This window comes from Heptranchias perlo, chromosome 2, assembly GCF_035084215.1.
Source record: "Heptranchias perlo isolate sHepPer1 chromosome 2, sHepPer1.hap1, whole genome shotgun sequence".
Taxonomy (NCBI): Eukaryota; Metazoa; Chordata; class Chondrichthyes; order Hexanchiformes; family Hexanchidae; genus Heptranchias; species Heptranchias perlo.
This window is the reverse complement of record NC_090326.1, coordinates 3894512-3912450: the sequence shown is the minus strand read 5'-3', so window position 1 is coordinate 3912450 and position 17939 is coordinate 3894512. Positions and strand designations below refer to the sequence as shown.

General features: G+C 45.7%; 16 non-coding genes across 16 annotated transcripts; all 16 read right to left on the bottom strand.

Annotated features, from left to right (window-relative positions):
- Positions 1-244: 244 nt before the first annotated feature.
- On the bottom strand, positions 245-316 carry trnae-uuc (transfer RNA glutamic acid (anticodon UUC)). Its single transcript has one exon. It is a non-coding gene; the product is annotated as a tRNA-Glu (tRNA).
- An 885-nt stretch (positions 317-1201) lies between these two features.
- On the bottom strand, positions 1202-1273 carry trnae-cuc (transfer RNA glutamic acid (anticodon CUC)). Its single transcript has one exon. It is a non-coding gene; the product is annotated as a tRNA-Glu (tRNA).
- Positions 1274-2141: 868 nt separating this feature from the next.
- On the bottom strand, positions 2142-2213 carry trnae-uuc (transfer RNA glutamic acid (anticodon UUC)). The gene has a single exon. It is a non-coding gene; the product is annotated as a tRNA-Glu (tRNA).
- Positions 2214-4977: 2764 nt separating this feature from the next.
- trnae-uuc (transfer RNA glutamic acid (anticodon UUC)) lies at positions 4978-5049 on the bottom strand. The gene has a single exon. It is a non-coding gene; the product is annotated as a tRNA-Glu (tRNA).
- An 885-nt stretch (positions 5050-5934) lies between these two features.
- trnae-cuc (transfer RNA glutamic acid (anticodon CUC)) lies at positions 5935-6006 on the bottom strand. The gene has a single exon. It is a non-coding gene; the product is annotated as a tRNA-Glu (tRNA).
- Positions 6007-6875: 869 nt separating this feature from the next.
- trnae-uuc (transfer RNA glutamic acid (anticodon UUC)) lies at positions 6876-6947 on the bottom strand. The gene has a single exon. It is a non-coding gene; the product is annotated as a tRNA-Glu (tRNA).
- Positions 6948-7832: 885 nt separating this feature from the next.
- On the bottom strand, positions 7833-7904 carry trnae-cuc (transfer RNA glutamic acid (anticodon CUC)). The gene has a single exon. It is a non-coding gene; the product is annotated as a tRNA-Glu (tRNA).
- Positions 7905-8773: 869 nt separating this feature from the next.
- On the bottom strand, positions 8774-8845 carry trnae-uuc (transfer RNA glutamic acid (anticodon UUC)). Its single transcript has one exon. It is a non-coding gene; the product is annotated as a tRNA-Glu (tRNA).
- Positions 8846-9730: 885 nt separating this feature from the next.
- Positions 9731-9802, bottom strand: trnae-cuc (transfer RNA glutamic acid (anticodon CUC)). The gene has a single exon. It is a non-coding gene; the product is annotated as a tRNA-Glu (tRNA).
- An 869-nt stretch (positions 9803-10671) lies between these two features.
- Positions 10672-10743, bottom strand: trnae-uuc (transfer RNA glutamic acid (anticodon UUC)). The gene has a single exon. It is a non-coding gene; the product is annotated as a tRNA-Glu (tRNA).
- Positions 10744-11628: 885 nt separating this feature from the next.
- Positions 11629-11700, bottom strand: trnae-cuc (transfer RNA glutamic acid (anticodon CUC)). The gene has a single exon. It is a non-coding gene; the product is annotated as a tRNA-Glu (tRNA).
- Positions 11701-12569: 869 nt separating this feature from the next.
- On the bottom strand, positions 12570-12641 carry trnae-uuc (transfer RNA glutamic acid (anticodon UUC)). Its single transcript has one exon. It is a non-coding gene; the product is annotated as a tRNA-Glu (tRNA).
- An 885-nt stretch (positions 12642-13526) lies between these two features.
- trnae-cuc (transfer RNA glutamic acid (anticodon CUC)) lies at positions 13527-13598 on the bottom strand. The gene has a single exon. It is a non-coding gene; the product is annotated as a tRNA-Glu (tRNA).
- Positions 13599-14467: 869 nt separating this feature from the next.
- On the bottom strand, positions 14468-14539 carry trnae-uuc (transfer RNA glutamic acid (anticodon UUC)). Its single transcript has one exon. It is a non-coding gene; the product is annotated as a tRNA-Glu (tRNA).
- Positions 14540-15424: 885 nt separating this feature from the next.
- On the bottom strand, positions 15425-15496 carry trnae-cuc (transfer RNA glutamic acid (anticodon CUC)). The gene has a single exon. It is a non-coding gene; the product is annotated as a tRNA-Glu (tRNA).
- Positions 15497-17321: 1825 nt separating this feature from the next.
- Positions 17322-17393, bottom strand: trnad-auc (transfer RNA aspartic acid (anticodon AUC)). Its single transcript has one exon. It is a non-coding gene; the product is annotated as a tRNA-Asp (tRNA).
- Between the last annotated feature and the right edge of the window lie 546 nt (positions 17394-17939).

Genomic DNA, 17939 nt, shown 5'->3' with positions numbered 1-17939 from the left:
TCTTTTCCAAATCTGTTAGAAATGGCAACAAAAACCTTCCCACAAACTTTGATCAGCGTCACGACTCTTTAAAAATAAATACTGGCATTTTACAGAAGGCAAGAAAGTACATTGTGTGTCACTCTAATGGGTTGTGAGATAAAGGAATGATGGGCAAGCCCTTGTTGCAACCACAGCAGTGTAAAACTGATAGCGATCAGGAGCAATCACTGGCATCAGAACGAACAGCACTTTGCAAATAACGTTCCCTGAACGGGAATCGAACCCGGGCCGCGGCGGTGAAAGCGCCGAATCCTAACCACTAGACCACCAGGGAAGCACATGGCACGATCTTGCAGGCCATCAGTCCAAGCCTCTTTTTCCTATTTGTCTCTGCATTTCACGTCCCTTTCTCCCCAAACAAGCTGCTCGGCCAAAATGCCATTTTCTTTTCGTACATAGAAACACAGAACATTCAGGGCACAGAAGGAGGCCATTCGGCCCATCGTGTCTGCGACGGTCATCGAAGAACATGAAACACTTGTTCAGACAATGACAGCACCAAGTTCGGGTCGGCATGCACTCGAAATGGATGAAAGATGTTGGGCATTGAGGGACGATGGGTTTTGCTGATGCCAGGAGAAATAAACTCAAAGATCTCATCTCCCTCCTTTCAGGTACTGATAATGTTCAAGAGATGTTCTCACTGCCTCAGGCCCATTATCTCCAGTCGCACACTCCTTCCAATCTTGCACATCTTCCTTAGCTTTGAAAACGCTCATTTTTTACACTGGAATTCAATTTGAAGAAAGAGGTGCTGTGATTAGTTGGTCTTGTTAAGGAGATGTCGTGCCAGGAGAGACATAAATGGCTAATGAGAACAGTTACTGTTCTGACACTGTGAGCTACAGTTAAAGGTTGGCGACAATTAAAGTGACAAGCAACAGGTCTTTTCCGAATCTTGGGAGAAATGGCAACAAAAATCTTCCCACAAACTTTGATCAGCGTCAACACATTTTAAAGAAATGTAGGCATTTTACAGAAGGCATGAAAGTGCATTGTATGTCGCTCTAATGGCTTGTTAGATTAAAGAATGATCGGCTGCCCGCTGCTCGATTAGCATTTATGTTGGCGAAAAAGCTAATGTTGATCAGGAGCAAGCATTGGGCTCAGTGATGGGACATTCGTTGGCACCAGAACGACGAGCACCAAGAAAGCAATCTTCCCTGACCGGGAATCGAACCCGGGCCGCGGCGGTGAGAGCGCCGAATCCTAACCACTAGACCACCAGGGAAGCTACGGCTGATGCATGCGAGAGAGGAGTCCAACCTTTTCTTTCCTAATTGTCCCTTTGAAATTCAGGTCTCTTTCGATCCAAAAAAAAGCTGCTCGCCCAAAATGGCATTTTCTTTTAGCACATTGGAACATAGAACATTCACGGCACAGTGGGAGGCCATTCGGCCCATCGTGTTTGTGACGGTCATCGAACAACATAAAACACTGGTTCAGACAATGACAGCACCAAGTTCGGGTAGGCATGCACACAAAATGGATGAAAGATGATGGACTTTGAGAGACGATGGGTTTTGCAGATGCCAGGATAAATAAACTGAAAGAGCTCATCAGCCTGCTTCTTTCAGATACTGAATGTCTTTATGCTCAAGAGATGTTCTCACTGCCTCTGGCCCATTATATCCAGTCGCACACTCATTCCAATCTTGCACACCTCCCTTCGCTTTGAAACCGTGCATTTTTTTTTACACTGGGCCTCATTTTGAAGAAAGCGGTGCTGTGATCAGCTGGTGTTGTTAAGGAGATGTAGTGGCAGAAGAGACATAAAAGTCTAAAAAACAGTGACTGTTCTGACACTGTGAGCTATAGTTAAAGGTTGGCGACAATTAGAGTGTCAGGCAGCAGATCTTTTCCAAATCTGTTAGAAATGGCAACAAAAACCTTCCCACAAACTTTGATCAGCGTCACGACTCTTTAAAAATAAATACTGGCATTTTACAGAAGGCAAGAAAGTACATTGTGTGTCACTCGAATGGGTTGTGAGATAAAGGAATGATGGGCAGCCCCTTGTTGCAACCACAGCAGTGTAAAACTGATAGCGATCAGGAGCAATCACTGGCATCAGAACGAACAGCACTTTGCAAATAACGCTCCCTGACCGGGAATCGAACCCGGGCCATGGCGGTGAAAGCGCCGAATCCTAACCACTAGACCACCAGGGAAGCACATGGCATGATCTTGCAGGCCATCAGTCCAAGCCTCTTTTTCCTATTTGTCTCTGCATTTCACGTCCCTTTCTCCCCAAACAAGCTGCTCGGCCAAAATGGCATTTTCTTTTCGTACATAGAAACACAGAACATTCAGGGCACAGAAGGAGGCCATTCGGCCCATCGTGTCTGCGACGGTCATCGAAGAACATGAAACACTTGTTCAGACAATGACAGCACCAAGTTCGGGTCGGCATGCACTCGAAATGGATGAAAGAAGTTGGGCATTGAGGGACGATGGGTTTTGCAGATGCCAGGATAAATAAACTGAAAGAGCTCATCAGCCTGCTTCTTTCAGATACTGAATGTCTTTATGCTCAAGAGATGTTCTCACTGCCTCAGGCCCATTATATCCAGTCGCACACTCCTTCCAATCTTGCACACCTCCCTTCGCTTTGAAACCGTGCATTTTTTTTTACACTGGGCCTCATTTTGAAGAAAGCGGTGCTGTGATCAGCTGGTGTTGTTAAGGAGATGTAGTGGCAGAAGAGACATAAAAGTCTAAAAAAACAGTGACTGTGCTGACACTGTGAGCTATAGTTAAAGGTTGGCGACAATTAGAGTGTCAGGCAGCAGATCTTTTCCAAATCTGCTGGAAATGGCAACAAAAACCTTCCCACAAACTTTGATCAGCATCACGACTCTTTAAAAATAAATACTGGCATTTTACAGAAGGCAAGAAAGTACATTGTGTGTCACTCTAATGGGTTGTGAGACAAAGGAATGATGGGCAGCCCCTTGTTGCAACCACAGCAGTGTAAAACTGATAGCGATCAGGAGCAATCACTGGCATCAGAACGAACAGCACTTTGCAAATAACGTTCCCTGACCGGGAATCGAACCCGGGCCACAGCAGTGAAAGCGCCGAATCCTAACCACTTGACCACCGGGAAGCACATGGCACGATCTTGCAGGCCATCAGTCCAAGCCTCTTTTTCCTATTTGTCTCTGCATTTCACGTCCCTTTCTCCCCAAACAAGCTGCTCGGCCAAAATGGCATTTTCTTTTCGTACATAGAAACACAGAACATTCAGGGCACAGAAGGAGGCCATTCGGCCCATCGTGTCTGCGACGGTCATCGAAGAACATGAAACACTTGTTCAGACAATGACAGCACCAAGTTCGGGTCGGCATGCACTCGAAATGGATGAAAGATGTTGGGCATTGAGGGACGATGGGTTTTGCTGATGCCAGGAGAAATAAACTCAAAGATCTCATCTCCCTCCTTTCAGGTACTGATAATGTTCAAGAGATGTTCTCACTGCCTCAGGCCCATTATCTCCAGTCGCACACTCCTTCCAATCTTGCACATCTTCCTTAGCTTTGAAAACGCTCATTTTTTACACTGGAATTCAATTTGAAGAAAGAGGTGCTGTGATTAGTTGGTGTTGTTAAGGAGATGTCGTGCCAGGAGAGACATAAATGGCTAATGAGAACAGTTACTGTTCTGACACTGTGAGCTACAGTTAAAGGTTGGCGACAATTAAAGTGACAAGCAACAGGTCTTTTCCGAATCTTGGGAGAAATGGCAACAAAAATCTTCCCACAAACTTTGATCAGCGTCAACACATTTTAAAGAAATGTAGGCATTTTACAGAAGGCATGAAAGTGCATTGTATGTCGCTCTAATGGCTTGTTAGATTAAAGAATGATCGGCTGCCCGTTGCTCGATGAGCATTTATGTTGGCGAAAAAGCGAATGTTGATCAGGAGCAAGCATTGGGCTCAGTGATGGGACATTCGTTGGCACCAGAACGACGAGCACCAAGAAAGCAATCTTCCCTGACCGGGAATCGAACCCGGGCCGCGTCGGATGAGAGTGCCGAATCCTAACCACTAGACCACCAGGGAAACTACGGCTGATGCATGCGAGAGAGGAGTCCAACCTTTTCTTTCCTAATTGTCCCTTTGAAATTCAGGTCTCTTTCGATCCAAAAAAAAGCTGCTCGCCCAAAATGGCATTTTCTTTTAGCACATTGGAACATAGAACATTCACGGCACAGTGGGAGGCCATTCGGCCCATCGTGTTTGTGACGGTCATCGAACAACATAAAACACTGGTTCAGACAATGACAGCACCAAGTTCGGGTCGGCATGCACACAAAATGGATGAAAGATGATGGACTTTGAGAGACGATGGGTTTTGCAGATGCCAGGATAAATAAACTGAAAGAGCTCATCAGCCTGCTTCTTTCAGATACTGAATGTCTTTATGCTCAAGAGATGTTCTCACTGCCTCAGGCCCATTATATCCAGTCGCACACTCCTTCCAATCTTGCACACCTCCCTTCGCTTTGAAACCGTGCATTTTTTTTTACACTGGGCCTCATTTTGAAGAAAGCGGTGCTGTGATCAGCTGGTGTTGTTAAGGAGATGTAGTGGCAGAAGAGACATAAAAGTCTAAAATAACAGTGACTGTGCTGACACTGTGAGCTATAGTTAAAGGTTGGCGACAATTAGAGTGTCAGGCAGCAGATCTTTTCCAAATCTGTTAGAAATGGCAACAAAAACCTTCCCACAAACTTTGATCAGCGTCACGACACTTTAAAAATAAATACTGGCATTTTACAGAAGGCAAGAAAGTACATTGTGTGTCACTCTAATGGGTTGTGAGATAAAGGAATGATGGGCAGCCCCTTGTTGCAACCACAGCAGTGTAAAACTGATAGCGATCAGGAGCAATCACTGGCATCAGAACGAACAGCACTTTGCAAATAACGTTCCCTGACCGGGAACCGAACCCGGGCCACGGCGGTGAAAGCGCCGAATCCTAACCACGAGACCACCAGGGAAGCACATGGCACGATCTTGCAGGCCATCAGTCCAAGCTTCTTTTTCCTATTTGTCTCTGCATTTCACGTCCCTTTCTCCCCAAACAAGCTGCTCGGCCAAAATGGCATTTTCTTTTCGTACATAGAAACACAGAACATTCAGGGCACAGAAGGAGGCCATTCGGCCCATCGTGTCTGCGACGGTCATCGAAGAACATGAAACACTTGTTCAGACAATGACAGCACCAAGTTCGGGTCGGCATGCACTCGAAATGGATGAAAGATGTTGGGCATTGAGGGACGATGGGTTTTGCTGATGCCAGGAGAAATGAACTCAAAGATCTCATCTCCCTCCTTTCAGGTACTGATAATGTTCAAGAGATGTTCTCACTGCCTCAGGCCCATTATCTCCAGTTGCACACTCCTTCCAATCTTGCACATCTTCCTTAGCTTTGAAAACGCTCATTTTTTACACTGGAATTCAATTTGAAGAAAGAGGTGCTGTGATTAGTTGGTGTTGTTAAGGAGATGTCGTGCCAGGAGAGACATAAATGGCTAATGAGAACAGTTACTGTTCTGACACTGTGAGCTACATTTAAAGGTTGGCGACAATTAAAGTGACAAGCAACAGGTCTTTTCCGAATCTTGGGAGAAATGGCAACAAAAATCTGCCCACAAACTTTGATCAGCGTCAACACATTTTAAAGAAATGTAGGCATTTTACAGCAGGCATGAAAGTGCATTGTATGTCGCTCTAATGGCTTGTCAGATTAAAGAATGATCGGCTGCCCGCTGCTCGATTAGCATTTATGTTGGCGAAAAAGCTAATGTTGATCAGGAGCAAGCATTGGGCTCAGTGATGGGACATTCGTTGGCACCAGAACGACGAGCACCAAGAAAGCAATCTTCCCTGACCGGGAATCGAACCCGGGCCGCGGCAGTGAGAGCGCCGAATCCTAACCACTAGACCACCAGGGAAGCTACGGCTGATGCATGCGAGAGAGGAGTCCAACCTTTTCTTTCCTAATTGTCCCTTTGAAATTCAGGTCTCTTTCGATCCAAAAAAAAGCTGCTCGCCCAAAATGGCATTTTCTTTTAGCACATTGGAACATAGAACATTCACGGCACAGTGGGAGGCCATTCGGCCCATCGTGTTTGTGACGGTCATCGAACAACATAAAACACTGGTTCAGACAATGACAGCACCAAGTTCGGGTAGGCATGCACACAAAATGGATGAAAGATGATGGACTTTGAGAGACGATGGGTTTTGCAGATGCCAGGATAAATAAACTGAAAGAGCTCATCAGCCTGCTTCTTTCAGATACTGAATGTCTTTATGCTCAAGAGATGTTCTCACTGCCTCAGGCCCATTATATCCAGTCGCACACTCCTTCCAATCTTGCACACCTCCCTTCGCTTTGAAACCGTGCATTTTTTTTTACACTGGGCCTCATTTTGAAGAAAGCGGTGCTGTGATCAGCTGGTGTTGTTAAGGAGATGTAGTGGCAGAAGAGACATAAAAGTCTAAAAAAACAGTGACTGTGCTGACACTGTGAGCTATAGTTAAAGGTTGGCGACAATTAGAGTGTCAGGCAGCAGATCTTTTCCAAATCTGCTGGAAATGGCAACAAAAACCTTCCCACAAATTTTGATCAGCATCACGACTCTTTAAAAATAAATACTGGCATTTTACAGAAGGCAAGAAAGTACATTGTGTGTCACTCTAATGGGTTGTGAGATAAAGGAATGATGGGCAGCCCCTTGTTGCAACCACAGCAGTGTAAAACTGATAGCGATCAGGAGCAATCACTGGCATCAGAACGAACAGCACTTTGCAAATAACGTTCCCTGACCGGGGATCGAACCCGGGCCGCGGCGGTGAAAGCGCCGAATCTTAACCACTAGACCACCAGGGAAGCACATGGCACGATGTTGCAGGCCATCAGTCCAAGCCTCTTTTTCCTATTTGTCTCTGCATTTCACGTCCCTTTCTCCCCAAACAAGCTGCTCGGCCAAAATGGCATTTTCTTTTCGTACATAGAAACACAGAACATTCAGGGCACAGAAGGAGGCCATTCGGCCCATCGTGTCTGCGACGGTCATCGAAGAACATGAAACACTTGTTCAGACAATGACAGCACCAAGTTCGGGTCGGCATGCACTCGAAATGGATGAAAGATGTTGGGCATTGTGGGACGATGGGTTTTGCTGATGCCAGGAGAAATAAACTCAAAGATCTCATCTCCCTCCTTTCAGGTACTGATAATGTTCAAGAGATGTTCTCACTGCCTCAGGCCCATTATCTCCAGTCGCACACTCCTTCCAATCTTGCACATCTTCCTTAGCTTTGAAAACGCTCATTTTTTACACTGGAATTCAATTTGAAGAAAGAGGTGCTGTGATTAGTTGGTGTTGTTAAGGAGATGTCGTGCCAGGAGAGACATAAATGGCTAATGAGAACAGTTACTGTTCTGACACTGTGAGCTACAGTTAAAGGTTGGCGACAATTAAAGTGACAAGCAACAGGTCTTTTCCGAATCTTGGGAGAAATGGCAACAAAAATCTTCCCACAAACTTTGATCAGCGTCAACACATTTTAAAGAAATGTAGGCATTTTACAGAAGGCATGAAAGTGCATTGTATGTCGCTCTAATGGCTTGTTAGATTAAAGAATGATCGGCTGCCCGCTGCTCGATTAGCATTTATGTTGGCGAAAAAGCTAATGTTGATCAGGAGCAAGCATTGGGCTCAGTGATGGGACATTCGTTGGCACCAGAACGACGAGCACCAAGAAAGCAATCTTCCCTGACCGGGAATCGAACCCGGGCCGCGGCGGTGAGAGCGCCGAATCCTAACCACTAGACCACCAGGGAAGCTACGGCTGATGCATGCGAGAGAGGAGTCCAACCTTTTCTTTCCTAATTGTCCCTTTGAAATTCAGGTCTCTTTCGATCCAAAAAAAAGCTGCTCGCCCAAAATGGCATTTTCTTTTAGCACATTGGAACATAGAACATTCACGGCACAGTGGGAGGCCATTCGGCCCATCGTGTTTGTGACGGTCATCGAACAACATAAAACACTGGTTCAGACAATGACAGCACCAAGTTCGGGGAGGCATGCACACAAAATGGATGAAAGATGATGGACTTTGAGAGACGATGGGTTTTGCAGATGCCAGGATAAATAAACTGAAAGAGCTCATCAGCCTGCTTCTTTCAGATACTGAATGTCTTTATGCTCAAGAGATGTTCTCACTGCCTCAGGCCCATTATATCCAGTCGCACACTCCTTCCAATCTTGCACACCTCCCTTCGCTTTGAAACCGTGCATTTTTTTTTACACTGGGCCTCATTTTGAAGAAAGCGGTGCTGTGATCAGCTGGTGTTGTTAAGGAGATGTAGTGGCAGAAGAGACATAAAAGTCTAAAAAAACAGTGACTGTGCTGACACTGTGAGCTATAGTTAAAGGTTGGCGACAATTAGAGTGTCAGGCAGCAGATCTTTTCCAAATCTGTTAGAAATGGCAACAAAAACCTTCCCACAAACTTTGATCAGCGTCACGACTCTTTAAAAATAAATACTGGCATTTTACAGAAGGCAAGAAAGTACATTGTGTGTCACTCTAATGGGTTGTGAGATAAAGGAATGATGGGCAGCCCCTTGTTGCAACCACAGCAGTGTAAAACTGATAGCGATCAGGAGCAATCACTGGCATCAGAACGAACAGCACTTTGCAAATAACGTTCCCTGACCGGGAATCGAACCCGGGCCGCGGCGGTGAAAGCGCCGAATCCTAACCACTAGACCACCAGGGAAGCACATGGCACGATCTTGCAGGCCATCAGTCCAAGCCTCTTTTTCCTATTTGTCTCTGCATTTCACGTCCCTTTCTCCCCAAACAAGCTGCTCGGCCAAAATGGCATTTTCTTTTCGTACATAGAAACACAGAACATTCAGGGCACAGAAGGAGGCCATTCGGCCCATCGTGTCTGCGACGGTCATCGAAGAACATGAAACACTTGTTCAGACAATGACAGCACCAAGTTCGGGTCGGCATGCACTCGAAATGGATGAAAGATGTTGGGCATTGAGGGACGATGGGTTTTGCTGATGCCAGGAGAAATAAACTCAAAGATCTCATCTCCCTCCTTTCAGGTACTGATAATGTTCAAGAGATGTTCTCACTGCCTCAGGCCCATTATCTCCAGTCGCACACTCCTTCCAATCTTGCACATCTTCCTTAGCTTTGAAAACGCTCATTTTTTACACTGGAATTCAATTTGAAGAAAGAGGTGCTGTGATTAGTTGGTGTTGTTAAGGAGATGTCGTGCCAGGAGAGACATAAATGGCTAATGAGAACAGTTACTGTTCTGACACTGTGAGCTACAGTTAAAGGTTGGCGACAATTAAAGTGACAAGCAACAGGTCTTTTCCGAATCTTGGGAGAAATGGCAACAAAAATCTTCCCACAAACTTTGATCAGCGTCAACACATTTTAAAGAAATGTAGGCATTTTACAGAAGGCATGAAAGTGCATTGTATGTCGCTCTAATGGCTTGTTAGATTAAAGAATGATCGGCTGCCCGCTGCTCGATTAGCATTTATGTTGGCGAAAAAGCTAATGTTGATCAGGAGCAAGCATTGGGCTCAGTGATGGGACATTCGTTGGCACCAGAACGACGAGCACCAAGAAAGCAATCTTCCCTGACCGGGAATCGAACCCGGGCCGCGGCGGTGAGAGCGCCGAATCCTAACCACTAGACCACCAGGGAAGCTACGGCTGATGCATGCGAGAGAGGAGTCCAACCTTTTCTTTCCTAATTGTCCCTTTGAAATTCAGGTCTCTTTCGATCCAAAAAAAAGCTGCTCGCCCAAAATGGCATTTTCTTTTAGCACATTGGAACATAGAACATTCACGGCACAGTGGGAGGCCATTCGGCCCATCGTGTTTGTGACGGTCATCGAACAACATAAAACACTGGTTCAGACAACGACAGCACCAAGTTCGGGTAGGCATGCACACAAAATGGATGAAAGATGATGGACTTTGAGAGACGATGGGTTTTGCAGATGCCAGGATAAATAAACTGAAAGAGCTCATCAGCCTGCTTCTTTCAGATACTGAATGTCTTTATGCTCAAGAGATGTTCTCACTGCCTCAGGCCCATTATATCCAGTCGCACACTCCTTCCAATCTTGCACACCTCCCTTCGCTTTGAAACCGTGCATTTTTTTTTACACTGGGCCTCATTTTGAAGAAAGCGGTGCTGTGATCAGCTGGTGTTGTTAAGGAGATGTAGTGGCAGAAGAGACATAAAAGTCTAAAAAAACAGTGACTGTGCTGACACTGTGAGCTATAGTTAAAGGTTGGGGACAATTAGAGGGTCAGGCAGCAGATCTTTTCCAAATCTGTTAGAAATGGCAACAAAAACCTTCCCACAAACTTTGATCAGCGTCACGACTCTTTAAAAATAAATACTGGCATTTTACAGAAGGCAAGAAAGTACATTGTGTGTCACTCTAATGGGTTGTGAGATAAAGGAATGATGGGCAGCCCCTTGTTGCAACCACAGCAGTGTAAAACTGATAGCGATCAGGAGCAATCACTGGCATCAGAACGAACAGCACTTTGCAAATAACGTTCCCTGACCGGGGATCGAACCCGGGCCGCGGCGGTGAAAGCACCGAATCCGAACCACGAGACCACCAGGGAAGCACATGGCACGATCTTGCAGGCCATCAGTCCAAGCCTCTTTTTCCTATTTGTCTCTGCATTTCACGTCCCTTTCTCCCCAAACAAGCTGCTCGGCCAAAATGGCATTTTCTTTTCGTACATAGAAACACAGAACATTCAGGGCACAGAAGGAGGCCATTCGGCCCATCGTGTCTGCGACGGTCATCGAAGAACATGAAACACTTGTTCAGACAATGACAGCACCAAGTTCGGGTCGGCATGCACTCGAAATGGATGAAAGATGTTGGGCATTGAGGGACGATGGGTTTTGCTGATGCCAGGAGAAATAAACTCAAAGATCTCATCTCCCTCCTTTCAGGTACTGATAATGTTCAAGAGATGTTCTCACTGCCTCAGGCCCATTATCTCCAGTCGCACACTCCTTCCAATCTTGCACATCTTCCTTAGCTTTGAAAACGCTCATTTTTTACACTGGAATTCAATTTGAAGAAAGAGGTGCTGTGATTAGTTGGTGTTGTTAATGAGATGTCGTGCCAGGAGAGACATAAATGGCTAATGAGAACAGTTACTGTTCTGACACTGTGAGCTACAGTTAAAGGTTGGCGACAATTAAAGTGACAAGCAACAGGTCTTTTCCGAATCTTGGGAGAAATGGCAACAAAAATCTTCCCACAAACTTTGATCAGCGTCAACACATTTTAAAGAAATGTAGGCATTTTACAGAAGGCATGAAAGTGCATTGTATGTCGCTCTAATGGCTTGTTAGATTAAAGAATGATCGGCTGCCCGCTGCTCGATTAGCATTTATGTTGGCGAAAAAGCTAATGTTGATCAGGAGCAAGCATTGGGCTCAGTGATGGGACATTCGTTGGCACCAGAACGACGAGCACCAAGAAAGCAATCTTCCCTAACCGGGAATCGAACCCGGGCCGCGGCGGTGAGAGCGCCGAATCCTAACCACTAGACCACCAGGGAAGCTACGGTTGATGCATGCGAGAGAGGAGTCCAACCTTTTCTTTCCTAATTGTCCCTTTGAAATTCAGGTCTCTTTCGATCCAAAAAAAAGCTGCTCGCCCAAAATGGCATTTTCTTTTAGCACATTGGAACATAGAACATTCACGGCACAGTGGGAGGCCATTCGGCCCATCGTGTTTGTGACGGTCATCGAACAACATAAAACACTGGTTCAGACAATGACAGCACCAAGTTCGGGTAGGCATGCACACAAAATGGATGAAAGATGATGGACTTTGAGAGACGATGGGTTTTGCAGATGCCAGGATAAATAAACTGAAAGAGCTCATCAGCCTGCTTCTTTCAGATACTGAATGTCTTTATGCTCAAGAGATGTTCTCACTGCCTCAGGCCCATTATATCCAGTCGCACACTCCTTCCAATCTTGCACACCTCCCTTCGCTTTGAAACCGTGCATTTTTTTTTACACTGGGCCTCATTTTGAAGAAAGCGGTGCTGTGATCAGCTGGTGTTGTTAAGGAGATGTAGTGGCAGAAGAGACATAAAAGTCTAAAAAAACAGTGACTGTGCTGACACTGTGAGCTATAGTTAAAGGTTGGCGACAATTAGAGTGTCAGGCAGCAGATCTTTTCCAAATCTGTTAGAAATGGCAACAAAAACCTTCCCACAAACTTTGATCAGCGTCACGACTCTTTAAAAATAAATACTGGCATTTTACAGAAGGCAAGAAAGTACATTGTGTGTCACTCTAATGGGTTGTGAGATTAAGGAATGATGGGCAGCCCCTTGTTGCAACCACAGCAGTGTAAAACTGATAGCGATCAGGAGCAATCACTGGCATCAGAACGAACAGCACTTTGCAAATAACGTTCCCTGACCGGGAATCGAACACGGGCCGCGGCGGTGAAAGCGCCGAATCCTAACCACTAGACCACCAGGGAAGCACATGGCACGATCTTGCAGGCCATCAGTCCAAGCCTCTTTTTCCTATTTGTCTCTGCATTTCACGTCCCTTTCTCCCCAAACAAGCTGCTCGGCCAAAATGGCATTTTCTTTTCGTACATAGAAACACAGAACATTCAGGGCACAGAAGGAGGCCATTCGGCCCATCGTGTCTGCGACGGTCATCGAAGAACATGAAACACTTGTTCAGACAATGACAGCACCAAGTTCGGGTCGGCATGCACTCGAAATGGATGAAAGATGTTGGGCATTGAGGGACGATGGGTTTTGCTGATGCCAGGAGAAATAAACTCAAAGATCTCATCTCCCTCCTTTCAGGTACTGATAATGTTCAAGAGATGTTCTCACTGCCTCAGGCCCATTATCTCCAGTCGCACACTCCTTCCAATCTTGCACATCTTCCTTAGCTTTGAAAACGCTCATTTTTTACACTGGAATTCAATTTGAAGAAAGAGGTGCTGTGATTAGTTGGTGTTGTTAAGGAGATGTCGTGCCAGGAGAGACATAAATGGCTAATGAGAACAGTTACTGTTCTGACACTGTGAGCTACAGTTAAAGGTTGGCGACAATTAAAGTGACAAGCAACAGGTCTTTTCCGAATCTTGGGAGAAATGGCAACAAAAATCTTCCCACAAACTTTGATCAGCGTCAACACATTTTAAAGAAATGTAGGCATTTTACAGAAGGCATGAAAGTGCATTGTATGTCGCTCTAATGGCTTGTTAGATTAAAGAATGATCGGCTGCCCGCTGCTCGATTAGCATTTATGTTGGCGAAAAAGCTAAAGTTGATCAGGAGCAAGCATTGGGCTCAGTGATGGGACATTCGTTGGCACCAGAACGACGAGCACCAAGAAAACAATCTTCCCTGACCGGGAATCGAACCCGGGCCGCGGCGGTGAGAGCGCCGAATCCTAACCACTAGACCACCAGGGAAGCTACGGCTGATGCATGCGAGAGAGGAGTCCAACCTTTTCTTTCCTAATTGTCCCTTTGAAATTCAGGTCTCTTTCGATCCAAAAAAAAGCTGCTCGCCCAAAATGGCATTTTCTTTTAGCACATTGGAACATAGAACATTCACGGCACAGTGGGAGGCCATTCGGCCCATCGTGTTTGTGACGGTCATCGAACAACATAAAACACTGGTTCAGACAATGACAGCACCAAGTTCGGGTAGGCATGCACACAAAATGGATGAAAGATGATGGACTTTGAGAGACGATGGGTTTTGCAGACGCCAGGATAAATAAACTGAAAGAGCTCATCAGCCTGCTTCTTTCAGATACTGAATGTCTTTATGCTCAAGAGATGTTCTCACTGCCTCAGGCCCATTATATCCAGTCGCACACTCCTTCCAATTTTGCACACCTACCTTCGCTTTGAAACCGTGCATTTTTTTTTACACTGGGCCTCATTTTGAAGAAAGCGGTGCTGTGATCAGCTGGTGTTGTTAAGGAGATGTAGTGGCAGAAGAGACATAAAAGTCTAAAAAAACAGTGACTGTGCTGACACTGTGAGCTATAGTTAAAGGTTGGCGACAATTAGAGTGTCAGGCAGCAGATCTTTTCCAAATCTGTTAGAAATGGCAACAAAAACCTTCCCACAAACTTTGATCAGCGTCACGACTCTTTAAAAATAAATACTGGCATTTTACAGAAGGCAAGAAAGTACATTGTGTGTCACTCTAATGGGTTGTGAGATAAAGGAATGATGGGCAGCCCCTTGTTGCAACCACAGCAGTGTAAAACTGATAGCGATCAGGAGCAATCACTGGCATCAGAACGAACAGCACTTTGCAAATAACGTTCCCTGACCGGGGATCGAACCCGGGCCGCGGCGGTGAAAGCACCGAATCCGAACCACGAGACCACCAGGGAAGCACATGGCACGCTCTTGCAGGCCATCAGTCCAAGCCTCTTTTTCCTATTTGTCTCTGCATTTCACGTCCCTTTCTCCCCAAACAAGCTGCTCGGCCAAAATGGCATTTTCTTTTCGTACATAGAAACACAGAACATTCAGGGCACAGAAGGAGGCCATTCGGCCCATCGTGTCTGCGACGGTCATCGAAGAACATGAAACACTTGTTCAGACAATGACAGCACCAAGTTCGGGTCGGCATGCACTCGAAATGGATGAAAGATGTTGGGCATTGAGGGACGATGGGTTTTGCTGATGCCAGGAGAAATAAACTCAAAGATCTCATCTCCCTCCTTTCAGGTACTGATAATGTTCAGGAGATGTTCTCACTGCCTCAGGCCCATTATCTCCAGTCGCACACTCCTTCCAATCTTGCACATCTTCCTTAGCTTTGAAAACGCTCATTTTTTACACTGGAATTCAATTTGAAGAAAGAGGTGCTGTGATTAGTTGGTGTTGTTAAGGAGATGTCGTGCCAGGAGAGACATAAATGGCTAATGAGAACAGTTACTGTTCTGACACTGTGAGCTACAGTTAAAGGTTGGCGACAATTAAAGTGACAAGCAACAGGTCTTTTCCGAATCTTGGGAGAAATGGCAACAAAAATCTTCCCACAAACTTTGATCAGCGTCAACACATTTTAAAGAAATGTAGGCATTTTACAGAAGGCATGAAAGTGCATTGTATGTCGCTCTAATGGCTTGTTAGATTAAAGAATGATCGGCTGCCCGCTGCTCGATTAGCATTTATGTTGGCGAAAAAGCTAATGTTGATCAGGAGCAAGCATTGGGCTCAGTGATGGGACATTCGTTGGCACCAGAACGACGAGCACCAAGAAAGCAATCTTCCCTGACCGGGAATCGAACCCGGGCCGCGGGGGTGAGAGCGCCGAATCCTAACCACTAGACCACCAGGGAAGATACGGCTGACACATGCGAGAGAGGAGTCCAACCTTTTCTTTCTTAATTGTCCCTTTGAAATTCAGGTCTCTTTCGATTCAAAAAAAAGCTGCTCGCCCAAAATGGCATTTTCTTTTAGCACATTGGAACATAGAACATTCACGGCACAGTGGGAGGCCATTCGGCCCATCGTGTTTGTGACGGTCATCGAACAACATAAAACACTGGTTCAGACAATGACAGCACCAAGTTCGGGTAGGCATGCACACAAAATGGATGAAAGATGATGGACTTTGAGAGACGATGGGTTTTGCAGATGCCAGGATAAATAAACTGAAAGAGCTCATCAGCCTGCTTCTTTCAGATACTGAATGTCTTTATGCTCAAGAGATGTTCTCACTGCCTCAGGCCCATTATATCCAGTCGCACACTCCTTCCAATTTTGCACACCTCCCTTCGCTTTGAAACCGTGCATTTTTTTTTACACTGGGCCTCATTTTGAAGAAAGCGGTGCTGTGATCAGCTGGTGTTGTTAAGGAGATGTAGTGGCAGAAGAGACATAAAAGTCTAAAAAACAGTGACTGTTCTGACACTGTGAGCTATAGTTAAAGGTTGGCGACAATTAGAGTGTCAGGCAGCAGATCTTTTCCAAATCTGCTGGAAATGGCAACAAAAACCTTCCCACAAACTTTGATCAGCGTCACGACTCTTTAAAAATAAATACTGGCATTTTACAGAAGGCAAGAAAGTACATTGTGTGTCACTCTAATGGGTTGTGAGATTAAGGAATGATGGGCAGCCCCTTGTTGCAACCACAGCAGTGTAAAACTGATAGCGATCAGGAGCAATCACTGGCATCAGAACGAACAGCACTTTGCAAATAACGTTCCCTGACCGGGAATCGAACCGGTGCCGCGGCGGTGAAAGCGCCGAATCCTAACCACCAGACCACCAGGGAAGCACATGGCACGATCTTGCAGGCCATCAGTCCAAGCCTCTTTTTCCTATTTGTCTCTGCATTTCACGTCCCTTTCTCCCCAAACAAGCTGCTCGGCCAAAATGGCATTTTCTTTTCGTACATAGAAACACAGAACATTCAGGGCACAGAAGGAGGCCATTCGGCCCATCGTGTCTGCGACGGTCATCGAAGAACATGAAACACTTGTTCAGACAATGACAGCACCAAGTTCGGGTCGGCATGCACTCGAAATGGATGAAAGATGTTGGGCATTGAGGGACGATGGGTTTTGCTGATGCCAGGAGAAATAAACTCAAAGATCTCATCTCCCTCCTTTCAGGTACTGATAATGTTCAAGAGATATTCTCACTGCCTCAGGCCCATTATCTCCAGTCGCACACTCCTTCCAATCTTGCACATCTTCCTTAGCTTTGAAAACGCTCAATTTTTACACTGGAATTCAATTTGAAGAAAGAGGTGCTGTGATTAGTTGGTGTTGTCAAGGAGATGTCGTGCCAGGAGAGACATAAATGGCTAATGAGAACAGTTACTGTTCTGTCACTGTGAGCTACAGTTAAAGGTTGGCGACAATTAAAGTGACAAGCAACAGGTCTTTTCCGAATCTTGGGAGAAATGGCAAAAAAAATCTTCCCACAAACTTTGATCAGCGTCAACACATTTTAAAGAAATGTAGGCATTTTACAGAAGGCATGAAAGTGCATTGTATGTCGCTCTAATGGCTTGTTAGATTAAAGAATGATCGGCTGCCCGCTGCTCGATTAGCATTTATGTTGGCGAAAAAGCTAATGTTGATCAGGAGCAAGCATTGGGCTCAGTGATGGGACATTCGTTGGCACCAGAACGACGAGCAGCAAGAAAGCAATCTTCCCTGACCGGGAATCGAACCCAGGCCGCGGCGGTGATAGCGCTGAATCCTAACCACTAGACCACCAGGGAAGCTACGGCTGATGCATGCGAGAGAGGAGTCCAACCTTTTCTTTCCTAATTGTCCCTTTGAAATTCAGGTCTCTTTCGATCCAAAAAAAAGCTGCTCGCCCAAAATGGCATTTTCTTTTAGCACATTGGAACACAGAACATTCACGGCACAGTGGGAGGCCATTCGGCCCATCGTGTTTGTGACGGTCATCGAACAACATAAAACACTGGTTCAGACAATGACAGCACCAAGTTCGGGTAGGCATGCACACAAAATGGATGAAAGATGATGGACTTTGAGAGACGATGGGTTTTGCAGATGCCAGGATAAATAAACTGAAAGAGCTCATCAGCCTGCTTCTTTCAGATACTGAATGTCTTTATGCTCAAGAGATGTTCTCACTGCCTCAGGCCCAATATATCCAGTCGCACACTCCTTCCAATCTTGCACACCTCCCTTCGCTTTGAAACCGTGCATTTTTTTTTAAACTGGGCCTCATTTTGAAGAAAGCGGTGCTGTGATCAGCTGGTGTTGTTAAGGAGATGTAGTGGCAGAAGAGACATAAA